Consider the following 16,627-nt stretch of genomic DNA (forward strand, 5'->3'; position numbering starts at 1 on the left):
CCGCCGCGTCCCCTTCTTCCCCCTGGGCCCCGCGGTCCCCACCTACCTTGGCGCCCAGAGCCCCCCGGGGCCCGCGCTGCCCGGCCGGGGCGCGCCGTGCGGCCGGCGCTCGCACTCGGCCGGCGACTGCGCCTCAGCGGGAAGCCCCGGCGCTGCCCGGCTCGCTGCCCCGGAGCGGCTCCATTGTGACGCGGCGCGCGCAGCCGGCCAATGGGCGAGCGGCGGCGCGAACCGCTGACTAAGTTCCCGGGCGGAGGAGGAGCGGAGCGCGCGGCCGGCGGCGCGAGCGAGCGAGCGGGCGGGAGCCGGGGACGCGCAGCGCCGCCTCCGAGCCGCCCCTGTCCGGATCGCTCCGCCGCCGCCGCCGCCGCCGCCGGGCCCGAGTGTCCGCCCGGCCTTGGGACGGACCGCGGGCCCCGGTGACTCACCCTCCTGCTGCAGACAAAGCGCTGCTGCCACCTCCCCGAGCCAGCGCCATGCGGCCGCCCGCCCCGGTACTCTCGCCCAGCCTGGCATCCGCGGTGCATGGCAGCCACACGCGTTGCCAGGAGCTGGGGCTGCATTCCAGAAACCCAGGAACCGGGGTTTAAGGCTGTTCCGCCCCAGCAAAGGACCCCGGCCTTCTCACGTGTGCACCGCTGAGAAACTTGTTACCGACAGAACTTGGGCCCCCGGGAAGGGTGGGGTGCGCAATGCAGGGCCTGCCTTGCTGCTGAAATCTTTTAACGCTCTTTACCTGTGTGACTGGAAACGTTACAGGGCTCCTGAAAGGAAGGTTTCCACTAGTGCCAAACTAAGCTGCTTGAGCTGGCTTCTGGGCCTCCAATCCATCCTTTTCTTTCCAGTGTCCTTATCTTCGGCGTGAGGTGACAATATGGTAGAGACTACACCCAGTAAATAGTATTTCATTGTTGATGGCCACCTGCCCCACCCACTTGCTTCTTCTGTTAAGTGGTCCTGCTTTTGAAGAGTAACAAAGTGACTTACAAGTTAAGCAAACATTTAATCCGAAGCCAGAAATTTGGGTGATTTTATTATCTTCCTCGAATCCTTGACTCATCTACACCCTCCCTGTTCTTTAAAACAAAACAACTCAGTCTTTGTCCAGGTCATTCCTAGCACAACGATTCAATTCAGCAAGATTTGTGTCTCTTAGTTGCTATGGTAATCACATCCCTATTTTAACAAAAAGGGGTAACAAAACACTCCCAGGGGGCTAAAATAAAGACAGCACTTAGGTCACCTGATCAGTTGGGCACCAAATACCCTGTACACATTTGAGCTACATAAGACTGGGCTGTGTCCCATAGAGACCGGTCAGATCAGAACCCCAGCCCAAACCGCTGCTCTGTCCTGTCCTTGTCCAGTCTATTCTGGGTGGCAGCTGTTTGAGTCTGGAAGTAGAAGTTGGAACCGTGAGGGCTGATGGCTCAGCAGTTAAGAGCGGACAGTGCTTCTGTAGAGTACCAGAGTTCTGGTGTGGCTCACAACTGCCTACCACGCCAGTTCCAAGTGATCTGACACCCTCTTCTGGCTCGTGAAGGCAGCCACACACGCGGCACCCACACACGTGTGACACGCACCTTGTGGCGTACACATGCACACACAAATCTTTTAAAAGTTTCTTTCATTTGAACTCTCAACATATTGTTATTAAATTGTGCGTGTATACCTTGTGCACACATCTATGATCTAGACGTATGACCCTCAGACGGCTTGCCACCGGGACAAAGATTTTGAGTATCATTTTGAAAAAAAAAAAAAGTGCTGTAAGTGAAGCAGGCTCTAAGATCAGAACGTTTCTGTTTGTCTGTTTTGGGCCTGCTTTGAACACTCTAATTTTTTTCAAAGTAAACACTTCAGGCCCCGAGATCAGAACATTTTAAGTTGGAAGTTTCTGATTTCACAACCTTGTCTGAATATTTGAGAAGTGATGTTTCCTCTTTCAAGACTGTGAACACAAAATGTCTTTCTGTCACAGCAACATGGTTGCTCGTGGGATTTGGGGCAGTTACTTAACCCCTTAGTGGCCTCATCTCTACAGCCAGAAATATTAGACTTGATGGTCAGTCAGTTCAAATCCCAGCCCAGAGGTGACACATATTAAAACTGACTTTCTTGTCTGTTAACATTAGTAGGAAACAACAGTGGTCACGTTTATTAACCACGTCTCGATGCTGACAAATCCAGATGTTGCTGTTAAGTAGGATTGCTGTTATTACACCCTCGTTTTCATCAGCAAAGTCACCTCCTGTAATGGCACTCATTATTACTGACAGTGGAGGAACCAGATGGATGACGTCATAGGAAGCTTGTGAAGCCCGGGGATCGTTTAGGTCTTTCTTCTTCCTCCACCTTATGCCCTGTGTGCATCGTGCATTGTGGTGCAGAGAAAGGTCAGAGGCCTTGACTGTTGTTCTCAGAGGAAATTCAAACACTGTGCACGTCCACATCATCTGGGTCCATAATAAGAGCACATTTGGTGTCTGGAAATCTTTGACACCCTAGGGTAGGTTTGCAATGAGAAGTATAAAAGCTGGTTGGTTTTGTGCTTTTGATATTAAATCAGCAATCCCTGAAAACAGAACCCAAGGAGCTTGGAATATGTTTAGAGTATTTGTGATTCTCTCAGGGATTCTCCGATCATTTTATTTCAATAAGAAAAAAAACTCAAATACCCACCCATGGTTTCCACAGCCAAATATACCCATGTGTAATAAAAAGGAATAAAATTGTTTTATCGATATGAAGCCCTTGCTATGTGAGATATCGAAGAACCTAAACCTGGTCTGTGACCACAGCAGGCCACAGTTTAGATGAATACAGAAACCAACATTCTGAGCAGTGTGTGGTGGCGCACACCTTTAATCCTAGCACTCGGGAGGCAGAGACAGGCAGATCTCTGTGAGTTCGAGGCCAGCCTGGTCTACAAAATGAATTCCAGGACAGTCAGGGCTACACAGAGAAGCCCTGTATCAAAAAGCAAGACAAAAACAAACAAATACCCTGAGTATACACAGCTGAGAGAAGGTGGGACAGAGACTAAGGCCAGACAAAGCCTCGGGAGAAGAAGCTGAAACTCGGTTCTGAGCAGTGGGTTGGAGGAGGGCTCCAGGCTGTCTTCTTTTTGTCTTATCCACTCCACACATTGTCTTAAAATGCTGGTTTATCTTCAGGCTCTCTCTGGCAAGCAGTAGATTAGAGAAGCCAAAATAAAATTATCTAGCTTTCTACCACACCGTGAGTCCTGCGGGTGGTAGGGTCTTTACATCCACGGGTCAAAGGCAAGAAGTCCCAGGAGTGTGGTCAGTTCCTCTGCACAAATGTGACAAGAAAAGTCACAAATGTTAGAAAATAAGTGCTACAAGTTTGCCATCTCCTAGGCGACCTCTGTGACCCCACGAAGGAATTTCCTAACTTGTGGGATTGGCTGTTTTCTCCCGTGTTGATTTCCTGAAATGAGACAGAGAACTCTTGGAGCGCCTTACAATGCGCCAATGCATGTGGTTGCCTTGATGAGAAGAACTTTCTGTGATCGCTAGGAGGCAGAATGACATCCAGCAGCAATAGCTCTTTTTCAAGGGGCTGGAGAGATGGCTCCGTGGTTAAGAGCGTGTCCTGCTCTTCCACAGGATGCTCCCAGCACCCACGTCACCAGACTCACAGCCACCTGTAACTCCAGCGCCAGGGGATCTTCTCAAACACATGTGCTGATGTGCATCTCCCCCACTTACACACACATAATTTAAAATAAATAAATCTTATTTCAGTAATTCTTCAAATTCTATATGACAATAAGAAATTTTTATTAAACATATATGTGGTAGAGATAAGGCTAGAACATCAAGACAACTATAGCAATTAATTTTCTTAGAACTGTAGACTGTCTTTTGTTTTTCTTTTCTTTTCTTTTCTTTTCTTTTTTTTTTTTTTTTTTAGTTTTTTGAGACAGGGTTTCTCTTCTCGGTAGCTTTGGAGCCTGTCCTGGCACTTGCTCTTGTAGACCAGGCTGGCCTTGAACTCACAGAGATCCACCTGCCTCTGCCTCCCGAGTGCTGGGATTAAAGGCGTGCTCCACCACCGCCCGGCTGTAGACTGTCTTTTGAAGAAAGGACACACCATTTCTCTTTCCTCCTCTTCCTCCTCCTCCTCCTCCTCCTCCTCCTCCTCCTCCTCCTCCTCCTCCTCTCCTCCAGACAGGCTCTCACAATGCAGCCCTGAGTGGCCTACAACTCAGTAAATTTACTAGGCTGGCCTTGAACTCACAGAGCTCTACCTGATTCTGCCTCCTGAGTGCTGGGATTAAAAGCACAACCCTGCCCACTTAGCATATTTCCTCCTAAAATAGACGTGAGTTGGATTGCACACACTTGCACACACACGCACACGCACACGCACACACACACACACACACACACACACGCAAGTTTGGGTTTCCCTGGAAATCCACTGGGACTGTGCGAGGCCACCTGTGAACATCCATGTCACAGTCCTCACTGTCTGCCCATCACAATTGACATGGTAGGGCTCAGCCGGTCTATTACTTGTTTCTCTCACCCCTGTGACCGAGACCGGGTAAGCAATTTAACAGAAGGCGACTTATTCTGACTTATGACAGCTCGAGAATACGAGAATACAGGCAGGGACAGCTTACAAGGCTGTGCAGAAGTGTGTGCATTTGCTTATACCCAGGCAGATGAAGAAGGAGAGAAAGAGAAATAGTCGGTTATCAACTGGCTTTTTCCTTTCCCTGTTTTAGCCAATTAAGACCCTGGGGAGGGGGGAGGGTTGGTATAACCTTCTGGACTGTTCTTTTCCCCCTAGTTAATCTTCTCTGGAAAAGTCCTCACAGGCACACCCAAAGGTATGGCCCTCACATGCCCTAGCTAATCTCATATGTTCTTATCTAATCAAGTGAACTATGGAGATGAACTGTCATAGCAAGGGCCTGTTGAACACCACCCTGAAGAAAGGTTCTCCCGTAAAGCAGCACTCTGATGCAACACCCTACTTTCGAATCTTGGCTCAGGACCCTATGTATGCATTTAGATACTCACAGATGCTCCCCCTGGAGGTGAGTGTGTGTGTGTGTGTGTGTGTGTGTGTGTGTGTGTGTGGCGGGGGTGGGGGTGGATCAGTGGATCCTATATTCTATCTCGTATCTCCTTTAGCTGCTAAACTCAGCCTGCAGTAGCTCCAAGGTGGGTGGCAACGGGGTCAGTCTTTTAAGTCGCAAACTTACATTTCCTCTACACGGCAGCATGTTGGATCTCACGGTTGGTAGCTATGTCATCGTGATGTGCTCCACTGTGGATCCCCCAGGTTTACTGCATGGGACTGAGGATGTTGTCGCTGTTAAAGGGTTGCTCTGACCTCGTTAGACTCTCAGTGATCCTGGTTTAGAGATGAACTTTGCTTGAGCCTGAAACACATTCCAAGAATGACCTTGAGAGTGAGCTCCCTGGGGAGGACTCCCAGCCAGGCAGGGAGCACGGGTTAGTGTCCACGTGCTAATAACGTAGCCTGACCGAGAAAGGCAGACTGCTATTGGTTGGCTATGCACTTCCGCCCATCACTTAGTGTAGTCCCAGCCTAAACTAGTCCCAGCCAGTCTATATGCTCATCAAATCGTGGTGGCTCTCCCCTGAGTCCTTTCCCCTGGAGAAAACACAGTTCCTGCAGGAAGAAGCCTGATGTCCTCCACTGATCTGTCTTCTGGGAATTTGTCCAAATATTCCTTTGAAAGTTTCCCATGCATCGCATTTAAAGGAAAGACGCTGTCATCTCGGTCACACTTTGAGTCCAGCAGGGCAGCCAGGCCCTTGCTGGAGCCAGGCAGAAAGCCCACAGGAAGGCCAGTGGCACTCCCCTGCTCCCACGAGTGTGCTGCAAAGCATTTCAATGGGTCCTCGTTATGTGGGAGACAGAGGTTCTTGCTGGGAGCCCTGTGAGGACTCATAACCCCACCCAACATTGCTGAGATCTGGCAAGAGGTCTCTTAGTGCTGGGAAAGTGGCTTCCCACCAGACCCTCTGTTTTTTTTTAATCTGTCTATCTATCTATCTATCTATCTATCTATCTATCTATCTATCTATCTATCTATCTATCCATCCATCTATCTACCTATCTATCTTGGAGACAGGGTTTCTCTGTGTAGTTCTGACTGTCCTGGAACTCACTTTTATAACCCAGGCTGGCCTTGAACTCAGAGATCCTGCCTCTGTTTCCTAAGTGCTGCTATCAAAAACGTTTGCCACCTTCACCAGTTCTATCTGCTGTTTTTAATACATGCTGAATGCTCGCCTTCATTCCCAACTGAAGTGAGTCTTCAAGAGCTCTGGGTTGTTAGACTGGGGACGAGTCTCTGACATTAAGTGGGCATTTTTCTTTCCCCTGTGTTTCATCTGTCCTGGTCATGCACCATAGTTTAGAATTATCAGCCATCATATCATTTGACTCACTCATTTATCTTAACAGATGGCCGTTCTGAACCAATGCCTCTGAAAACGCTAAGATTGTCCTGGGTATGCTAGTCCACTTGGTGAGGGTGACCTTTGCCCGCCAGAAGCTCAGTTGCACAGTGTTGTTCCAGACGGTGCTAGACTGTCACGCCACACTAGTAAGCACTGCAATGAACTAAACTTCTCTTGGGCCTTGGCTTCTGAATTCTACATAAACTGCAAACATACTTTTAATTATGTGCTATCTTTCCATTAATTTATTCCTGTACACTTTTTATGTTTACTCACCATGCCCCCGGACTGACCTTTCATTTCCGGAGAATGTGAGAGTATTCTTGATCTTCAAGAAGCTTACCGTGGCGGGGCATGCTGGTGCACACACTTAACCCCAGCACTCTGGAGCAGAGGCAGGCAGCTCTCTCTTTGAGTTTGGGGGCAGGCCTGGTCTACAGAGTGAGACCCTGTGCAATAAACAATGCCACCTTTTAAGAAGGCTTGAAGCTTTCAGAACTTAAAAGCACAGAGGGAATGTGTGAAAGCGAGTGTAAGATGCTGTAGAGTCTCTAACAGGGTACCTGCAAGTCTGGGGTCATTCACCAACAACGTGTTTCAGGAGTGCTCACTGTGACCTGGCTGTGAGAAAGGCGGAACAGCAAAGATGCTCTTTACCTCACTATAAAGTTGAGGAGTAAGGGTAGGTTGGACCTACACCATTAGGTTAAAGAGAAGAAAATGGCCGGGTTTGGTGTCTGTGTCAACTTTAGGCACTCAGGAGCCGAGGCAGGGGGATTGATGCAAGCAGGAGGTCAGTCTGACCTGTGTAACAAGTGTTGAAGACATTATAGAAACAATAGCGATGAGAGCAGGTGATGTGGGAGTCCCCTCTCTGTGCTGTGACTACCAGTAATGAATAAAGAAGCTGCTTTGGACCTATAGCAGGGCAGAACTTAGCTACGTGAGGAGAACTAAGGTGAATGCTGGGAGGAAGAAGGGCGGGGTCAGGAGAAGCCATGATGTAGCCCTGCTGGAGACAGACACTGAAACTTTGGTGGTAAGCCACAGGTACGAGGCGATGGTGATGCACAGATTAATAGAAATGGGTCAAATTAATATGTAAGAGTTAGCCAATAAGAAGCTAGAGCTAATGGGCCGAGCAGTGATTTCATGAATACAGTTTCTGTGTAATTATTTTGGGGCTAACCGGCCAGGAACCAACATGCGGCCCCTCCTTCCTACAAAAAGGCACAGTAGAAGACATGTAAATACTCTTCAGGGCTAGTGACCATGAAGTGCTATACGGAGGCCTGACCCGCTTGCAGCTGAGTTGGAGCTGGGGCAGCTGGAAGACTTCCTTGGGAAGCTGATGAACCCTGACTTTGATCTAGCTGTGAAAAGAGGGAGCATGTCCGGGTTAGCCAGCTGCCAGCCATACGCCACCACTCCCAGAAGGCGAATCCTCTGAGGAGGACAGGCTGTCACATTAAAAAGCAAAACAAGCCAGGCGGTGGTGGTGCACACCTTTAAACTCAGCACCCCCGAGGCAGAGACAGGAGGATCTCTGTGAGTTTGAGGCCAGCCTGGTCTACAGAGCTAGTTCCAGGGCAGCTAGGGCTGTTATGCAGAGAAATCCTGTCTCAAAAAAAAAAAAACCAACAAAACAAAAGCCAAGTGTCAGTTTCCACACTGAGGACAGCCAGAGAAACTGATCTGGATGAAGGTGATGTGGGCAGTGTGGGAAAAGGGGAGGAGATCGCTACAAATGAAAGGGGCATCGTGGATGGAATCAACCCTGGCCTGAGCCCTCGGGTCCAGACTCCCAGATTATTGAGGAAGAGGACGTAGAAGAGCGGTTGGACCACTGTCTGGAGAGAAGTGGTGGGGCATGGTTTAGGCCCTTCTTCGTTAGGAGTCCCGAGCCGTGGGAGCCGAAATGGAGGGCTATCAACCTCTCTCCTGCTAGCCGCACCATGCACACCTTGTTCCCCTGCCCTTCCCTCAGAGGAAGAAAAGTCTCAGGTCCTGGGGCTGATGGGACCTGTTCCATCACAGGCCTTTGAAGCTTAGGGAGCCACGTGAGCCATGAGAGCAGGTTTCCCAGCATAGTGCTTCCTGGATGTGGCGGATGTGAAGACGGGGAAGGACTCTGGCTCTGGGTGGAGTAGAAGCCAGATTGTTGGACCAAAGGCAGATACAGGTGTGAGAAGGAACAGAACCCCACATCGGGGAGGGTGAGGGGCAGGGGTGGGCTGGATGCAGAATAGTGAGATAAACATGCAGTCTGGAGAGAGAGAGAGAGAGAGAGAGAGAGAGAGAGAGAGAGAGAGAGAGAGAGAGTTAAAGAGGTAAGCAGAGGTAACTGCTACTCCCAAATGTCCCTGCCCCAGCTCTTACCTGGCCCAACACTTGTCTCCTCCTGGGAGTGCTCCCAGTTTGAGCACCCTCAAGGGTTTAAGGCCTTGGCTACGTGGTGAATCTGGGAAAAGTGCAGGGGTGAAGCAAGACCTTTAATGACATAACACCTTGTTTAATTCGTGACTTGATTGGGGATCAGCCTTCTGAGATGCAAGCTTCAAAGTTGGGTACGAGAGTGGCCCCTTAGGTAGCCTGAGGCTGTGGACGAACGGACAGATCCAGATCGTAGCTGTGCTCTGAAAGATACTGTAAGCCTAAAAAAAGCTGTATTTTTTTAATGGGGGGAGAGGAGGGATTTTGAGAAATTGAAGGAATTTAGGGCTTCAGCAGGAGTCTGTTCCTTTAGAGAGAAGACAGGTCTTCAAGAGCTGTCGGGGGCTCGGTGTAGGTGGAGAAATTACAGGTGGCTTGATTACAAGCCAGATGAAGGACAATCATAGGGAGAGATGAAAACAGACACGTGGGTGGCAGAAATTTCACAATTTTTATATTTATTGTTGGGCGAACTTGATTGTGAGATACGAAAGTGTTGCAGAATTTAGTTTGTTCATCAATGTGGTAGTAAGCAGATACGACAGTTTGCACTTTGGGTGACGGAGGACAGAAAGGGTAGAGGCCAACAGCTCCTGTTCTGGAATTCGGACAAGCTCACTCAACCAAGGCCATACGGCAGCCCCTCCCTCTGTGTAGCTAAGCGTGCTGCATCCATCAGCAGCCTCCAGCCTAGCTGAATCACCCTCTTCAACCTCCTGCAGCTCCAGGATCATTCAGAGGCCTGGCAGGTGGGAACGCAAGTGCTTCTCAACCGCAGATTACTGACGTCCTCCAGAGCAACACTGGGCACCTACGTTCAGGAGCCCAAAGCCACCCGAATGGATGCATATGTCTTGAAGTTAATGTTTTGTTCCCAGTAGGCAGTGCATGAAGGATGAATGAACCGAGATCTGCACTGGGAACTCACACTTCCCTTCTTCTTTGGTCCCCATGAGCTGTCGTAGTTTAACTCACAAGAGCTATTGAAGAATGAACACACATAGGAGATTAGGGCTTGCAGGCTGGAGAGATGGCTGAGTAGTTAGAGCTCTGTCCTGAGGACCGAGGTTCAGCTCCAGCATCCATGTGTGTGTGGGGGGTGTTCACAGCCACCTAGATACAACCTTAGCTTCCCAGGATCTGACACAGACACATACATAAAAACAATAAGTGGATCTCAGAAACAAAGACTAAGGCTTTGAAGGCGAAAGCAGTTAATTAGCGGTGCTAATTAACATTGGACCTACCACAGCATCACGATGTCATCTCTTTTCAAGCTGGCTGTCTCGTGACTTTGAACGTCAGCTTTCCTTGACTGTTGATGGGACTGGATTTAGAATACCACTCTGGAAGTTTAAGTGTTTAACGTGGGATAAGCCAAGCTAAGACACAAGTCAAAACATCTCATGCCTTTAGGTAACTTGGACTCTGGAGTCAGGTTACCAAAGTCTGGGCTTTTGTCCAGTCAAGTTACCTGTCCTGTGTCTAAGGTTACTTGGTGAAGAAGGAGTTTTGAGGAGGGTTAAACAAGGGTCTTGTAAGGGAAATTCTGGGTGTGAGGTAAGTCCTGTGTTAGCATCAATTGCGATTGCATCCCTAAGTCACTCAGCCTTGCTGGGCTTGTAAAGCAGAGAGAGCAGCGAGGGTACCCCCAGCCTTCCCCCACCCCCCAATCCTCTACCTTCAAACAAGGACTTCCTGTTCTTCCTATATGTGTGAGGCTGGAGACAGGGAGACCTTCGCTCCTGGGTGCTTTCTTTTTCTATCAGGAGACGAGTTAACTATAAAGTCCTCGAGTGTTTCCTTGTCCCCTAATGTGGTATGTGGAAGCGCTGGATGGTCAACACACTGTTAATTACAGTAGAAAACACGCAGCTTTACCAGGTGTGTGGAGAGGGTTCAGCTTTGAAGTGCGCAACACAAACTATGTGAAAGGCATTCGCGCCCTCTGGTGGCGACAGTTATACTGCAGACGTTCTTGAGTTGGCATTTCAGACGTTACATTTTGACTTATGTTCAGAAACTCTATTTTCAGGGCGGGTTAATGACGAATAGACACATTGTTCTACATTGCCAGTATGGATGTGGTTCTATGCTATTGCCATATGACATGTGGCTTCTATGCCAGGGGTCATTGCTTTGTCTCAAATTTCTGTTCTTCGTTCAAAATGTTTGCTTCTATATAATTATACAACCGTGGTTTCCTTTATTATTCTCAGCAAATAAATACAAAGCTGAAGAGAAAATGTCAGAAAACACGGCAGAGCCTCTGATGGGGAGTCGTATCTAGAATGTGTAAGAGTGGGTTCAGGGGCAGTGAGAGGGCTTTGTGGGTGAGGTGCTTGCTGACAAAGTCTGATGGCCTGAGTTAGAGCCCTGGAAGCTGTTTAGCAGAATGAGAGAACCAACTACTGAAGGCTGTATTCCGGCCTCCATATGATCTCTCTCTCTCTCTCTCTTTCTCTCTCCCCCTCTCTCTCTCTTTCTCTCTTTCTCTCTCCCCCTCTCTCTCTCTTTCTCTCTCTCTCTCTCTCTCTCTCTCTCTCTCTCTCTCTCTCTCTCACACACACACACACACACACACACACACTTTAAGAAATTGCTTTCTTACTTTATCTTGGTCATTCAAAAGACATTACTAAGAAAGAAACACTTTCCAAATAGTTCTCAAAACCAGCACTGTCTCTCCAAGCGGTGTGTCATTTGCACACTGCAGAAGCGCTGGAAGGTGTTGACTTTAATCATACACCAGAACCCTGATGTTGAAAAGCAGGAGTTGTGGTCCTAAGACCCAGAGACCTAGTGTGAGCTAACAAGTTCATAACTCCAGCTACAAAGCCACAGAGATCCCCAGTGGCCTGTGAGTGCTGTGGGAATTGTAGCTAAGACATCTGGAGGAATTCGGGTCTGTTGTACTCGAGTGGAATGTTTTCTAACTTCCGCGCCTTCTGCTTTCTTGTGTGAGCCAAAGAATGGCAACGTGATTGAAGCACGCATTTGATCTCTTGGGTTTTACACCGTGTGGCTTTGTCATGTTACAATCTATTTGAGCAGCTTGCATTTCAATCTTTGTTTTCAGGGTGGCTTAGGAAGTGACTCTATCACCAAAACAGATTCAGAAATCACACCTGGCGGAGAACAGCTGTGAAGCCACGAAGCTACTATCGGGTACCTAGTCCTAGAGGACCATGGGGATGTCCAGGACTCACCCAACCACACTGGCTTTGTAGCTCACTGTTGTTAGTATATAGCTGTAGTAGAATCTCACCTACACTTTGCACATACCAGTTTTCAGTATTTGTATATGCCTTTTCTCAAATATATTCCATTTATAGTAGGTTTTATCCCCAATGGCCCTTTTGCCTTTCATGCCCTCACAGCTCCAGACAGTCAGCTCTCAACAGGATGGATCAGAATTTCTGTGCTTTTTATCTTATTTTTCCTTTATGCACTAGGACTCTGACTCAGTTCCCTTACTTCAGGAAGTGTTGCTGGAAACTGCTTAGTAGTTGATAAAGCCAATAGCCGTGAAAAATCCAGTAAACGCACGCCTGTTATCTCCCAGGTGCTGTGTGTGCTTATATCCCATGTTGAAGCATTACACCCTAGCTCCCCACATACACATGTGTGTGCATGCACACACAACCACACTCTCTTCAAACATACGCACAGAAACGCATGTACACCCACAGATTTAAAGAAACAAGTGCACACACACAAGTACACATATAAACATATACATACACATATAAGAACACAACACATGTATGCACACAAATGCAAACATGGGACACACAGCTTCATACTGATGTATGCAAAGTACACATGTGTAGACATGCACACATAAATGCATACACATGTTTATGCCTAAATGCACACCTACACGCGCACACACACACATCACTGTATGCCCTAGGAAGGCTGTCCCTGGGACATGAAAATGTCATAATGGCCTTATGGTAAGTGAAATTCATTTTATTTCTATTAGTAGGTGTCCTGTGTATGAAGTAAGAGAAATCTTATACAACACTTCTTTTTAAAGTCCATTGACATTGATAGATAGATATATAATTATTGGCTTACAAAGAAGTGGTGACATATTTCCCTTTAGGGAAATAATTCATGTAAGAGTCAGAAACCAAGGATTATAGAATAGAGTTAATACTGAGTACTTAGTCTATGCAAAAGTAATTCACAGGATTCTTTCAAATCATGAGCTATTTAATTATAAATAAATATTTATGTGTGTTGGAGGGTGTCAACACACGCACATGGAGGCCGGAGGATAACGTGCAGGGAATTGGGTCTCTTTGCTCCATCACGAGGGTCAAACTCAGGTCATCAGACTCGGCAGCAAGCACCTTTGCCCACTGATCCATCCAACTGGCCTAACAAATAGAATAAAGATTGAATTTGTGCACTAACCTAGAGCCATGTCAGTTACTGAGGTGCACAACGCTCTATGCGCTACCATACAGTTCCCGAGTTTCGGGAAAGGGCTGGAGGTTGAAACATACAGAGACAGACAGAGATAGAGACAAGAACATGGACCTCTAGTCACTGGTAAGAAGCCCTTTATTCAATAGCACCACTGAGGCTCATATATTCAACAGTCAAGTGGGCCAACAGGTAAAAACCTTATCCTCTGATCCTCAAGGCCAAGGCAACACATGTTCGTGAAGCAGAGTTGGTAAACAACTTTGACACAGCTTTTAGTAACTTAAATCAGAAGGAAAGTAAAGATCTCTAGCAGGGAAGAGCAGCTGGAGGCCAGGACTCCAAATGGTCCCAACAAGTTACCATGACAGCAACCAAGATTTATATCTATCTGAGTCAGTTCAGAAACCATACATTTTGAATAAGTGTCAAATTTGGGTCAAATTTCCTTCTATTTTTGTTTTTTGGTATTGTTGTGGTTTGAATGTGAAATTCCCCTGATGTGAGAGTCCACTCTGGACACTGTGAATATGTTTTATTACCATTGGTTAATAAGGAAGGTGATTTGGTCAATAGCTAGGAAGAATAGAGCCAGGAGGAAATTCCAACAAAGATACAGGGAAGAAAGGGCAGAGCTTGAAAGATGCAAGGGGTCACCAGGGAAGCAAGATGTGAGGTAACAAGACACAAGTCTTGTGGTAAAATATGGACTAATAGAAATGGTTGTAAGAGGTAGTTAATAATATGCCTGAGCTAACAGGCCAAACAGTTTGTAATTAACATGAAGCCTCAGGGTGGTGATTTGGGACCTGGTGGGAGGGAGAGAAACCTCCAGCTACCTGTTCCTTGTGGGCTCGTGTTTCTGAACACTTGTTCCCCATCTGGTGGTTACAGAACCGTCAGGTACCTCACTGACGCAGGCCAGTCACCGCTCTTCAGCGGAGAGTCCAGTCCCAGTCCCTGTCTGTTCTCTCCTTCCTGACTGCAGAGACAATATGACTGCCCCCCCATTCTCCTGCTCCATCCCTGTCCTGCCATGCTGTCCTTAACTGTGAGCCAAAGCAAACCCTTCCTCCATTATGTTCTTTCTCCCCAGGTGTTTGGCCACCACATTGAGAAAAGTAACTCCTACCAGTACTGGACTCAGGACTTTTCATGTACCCAGCGTGTGCTCTGAACACAGGACTGTGCATGTACCCAGCGTGTGCTCTGAACACAGGACTCTGCATGTACCCAGCGTGTGCTCTGAACACAGGACTCTGCATGTACCCAGCGTGTGCTCTGAACACAAGACTGTGCATGTGCCCAGCGTGTGCTCTGAACAAAGGACTGTGCATGTACCCAGCGTATGCTCTGAACACAGGACTGTGCATGTGCCCAGCGTGTGCTCTGAACACAGGACTGTGCATGTACCCAGCGTGTGCTCTGAACACAGGACTGTGCATGTACCCAGCGTGTGCTCTGAACACAGGACTGTGCATGTACCCAGCGTATGCTCTGAAATCAGGACTGTGCATGTACCCAGCGTATGCTCTGAAATCAGGACTCTGCATGTGCCCAGCGTGTGCTCTGAACACAGGACTGTGCATGTACCCAGCGTATGCTCTGAAATCAGGACTGTGCATGTACCCAGCGTATGCTCTGAAATCAGGACTGTGCATGTACCCAGCGTGTGCTCTGAACACAGGACTCTGCATGTGCCCAGCGTGTGCTCTGAACACAGGACTCTGCATGTACCCAGCGTGTGCTCTGAACACAGGACTGTGCATGTGCCCAGCGTGTGCTCTGAACACAGGACTCTGCATGTGCCCAGCGTGTGCTCTGAACACAGGACTCTGCATGTACCCAGCGTGTGCTCTGAACACAGGACTGTGCATGTGCCCAGCGTGTGCTCTGAACACAAGACTCTGCATGTACCCAGCGTGTGCTCTGAACACAGGACTGTGCATGTGCCCAGCGTGTGCTCTGAACACAGGACTCTGCATGTGCCCAGCGTGTGCTCTGAACACAGGACTCTGCATGTACCCAGCGTGTGCTCTGAACACAGGACTGTGCATGTGCCCAGCGTGTGCTCTGAACACAGGACTGTGCATGTGCCCAGCGTGTGCTCTGAACACAAGACTGTGCATGTGCCCAGCGTGTGCTCTGAACACAGGACTGTGCATGTACCCAGCGTGTGCTCTGAACACAGGACTGTGCATGTGCCCAGCGTGTGCTCTGAACACAGGACTGTGCATGTACCCAGCGTGTGCTCTGAACACAGGACTGTGCATGTACCCAGCGTATGCTCTGAAATCAGGACTTTGTATGCGTAGATGGAGGCTGATTGTTCATTTCCTGCTCAGACCCAAACAGTATTAATTAAAATACTGCTTGACATACATATTAGCTCAGGCTTCTTACTAACTAACTTTTACATCTTAAATTAACCTATTCCCGCTATTTTGTACTTTACCATGAGGCTTGTGGTTTACCAGTGAGGTTCCCAGGTGAGCGTCTTTCTCCTTCAGCAGCTACAGGGCAGTTCTTCAACTCAGCCTGCTCTCTCTCTCCATCTCTGTGCAGATTTCCTGCCTGGCTATATTCTGCTCTGCCATAGGCCTAAAGCAGCTTCTTTATTAACCAATGGCAATAAAACATATTCACAGCAGACATAGGGGACTCCCACAACATGCTTGTCCCCAGCATGTGCCCTATTGCTCCCCTGTGTCTCCACACACCAAGAGTCTCCTTTAAAAAGCCGGAGAACATTGCGTTTGATTCTCCTGGGGTGTTGAAGGTGAGAAGAAAGGTGGTGCAGGTATTAACATTGATCTAATATTTGAATTTCTAGGTATTTTGCCAAGTGTTCTTTCTTAGCATCTCACCTGGTCTCAGCATAAGTTGTGGTTAGTTACAACTGGCTTTGAAAAATCAGGAATAGTGGCTCCCAGGAGACCAGGGAAAAGGGCAAAGTCCACATCCGTGGGGCTTCAAGGGTCATACTTTTAATTTATTTTTAAAAAATGTCTGTGCATGCGTGTGTATGTGCATGCACAAGTGTGTGTGTGCATGTGTGTGTGCGCATGTGTGTGAGCAGTTGCGCCCATACCATGGAGCCTGGATGGAGGTCAGAGGACTTTCAGGCCTCGTCTCTCTTCTTCCATCTTGTTGATGTGAGCTGCCCGAAGCGACACCATTTTGTTGCAGTTTCAGCCAACTCCACCTCATGTTTTTTTTTTTTTTTTTTTTTTTGGTTTTTCGAGACAGGGTTTCTCTGTGGTTTTGGAGCCTGTCCTGGAACT

At 48.1% G+C, this 16,627-nt stretch overlaps 1 protein-coding gene across 3 annotated transcripts in view; it reads right to left on the reverse strand.

Moving 5' to 3' along the window:
- The window catches only part of Lrrc8b (leucine rich repeat containing 8 VRAC subunit B), a 65,015-nt gene extending 64,842 nt beyond the window's left edge, over window positions 1-173 (reverse strand). For 2 of the 3 annotated variants that reach the window (XM_075944265.1, XM_075944268.1), the window contains exon 1: window positions 47-173. The gene's annotated coding sequence lies outside the window, so the exon portion shown is untranslated. The remainder of the gene's footprint in view (window positions 1-46) is intronic. The other variant, XM_075944269.1, reaches the window with a different exon arrangement.
- Between the last annotated feature and the right edge of the window lie 16,454 nt (window positions 174-16,627).

The sequence above is a fragment of the Microtus pennsylvanicus genome, chromosome 12, assembly GCF_037038515.1.
Source record: "Microtus pennsylvanicus isolate mMicPen1 chromosome 12, mMicPen1.hap1, whole genome shotgun sequence".
NCBI lineage: Eukaryota > Metazoa > Chordata > Mammalia > Rodentia > Cricetidae > Microtus > Microtus pennsylvanicus.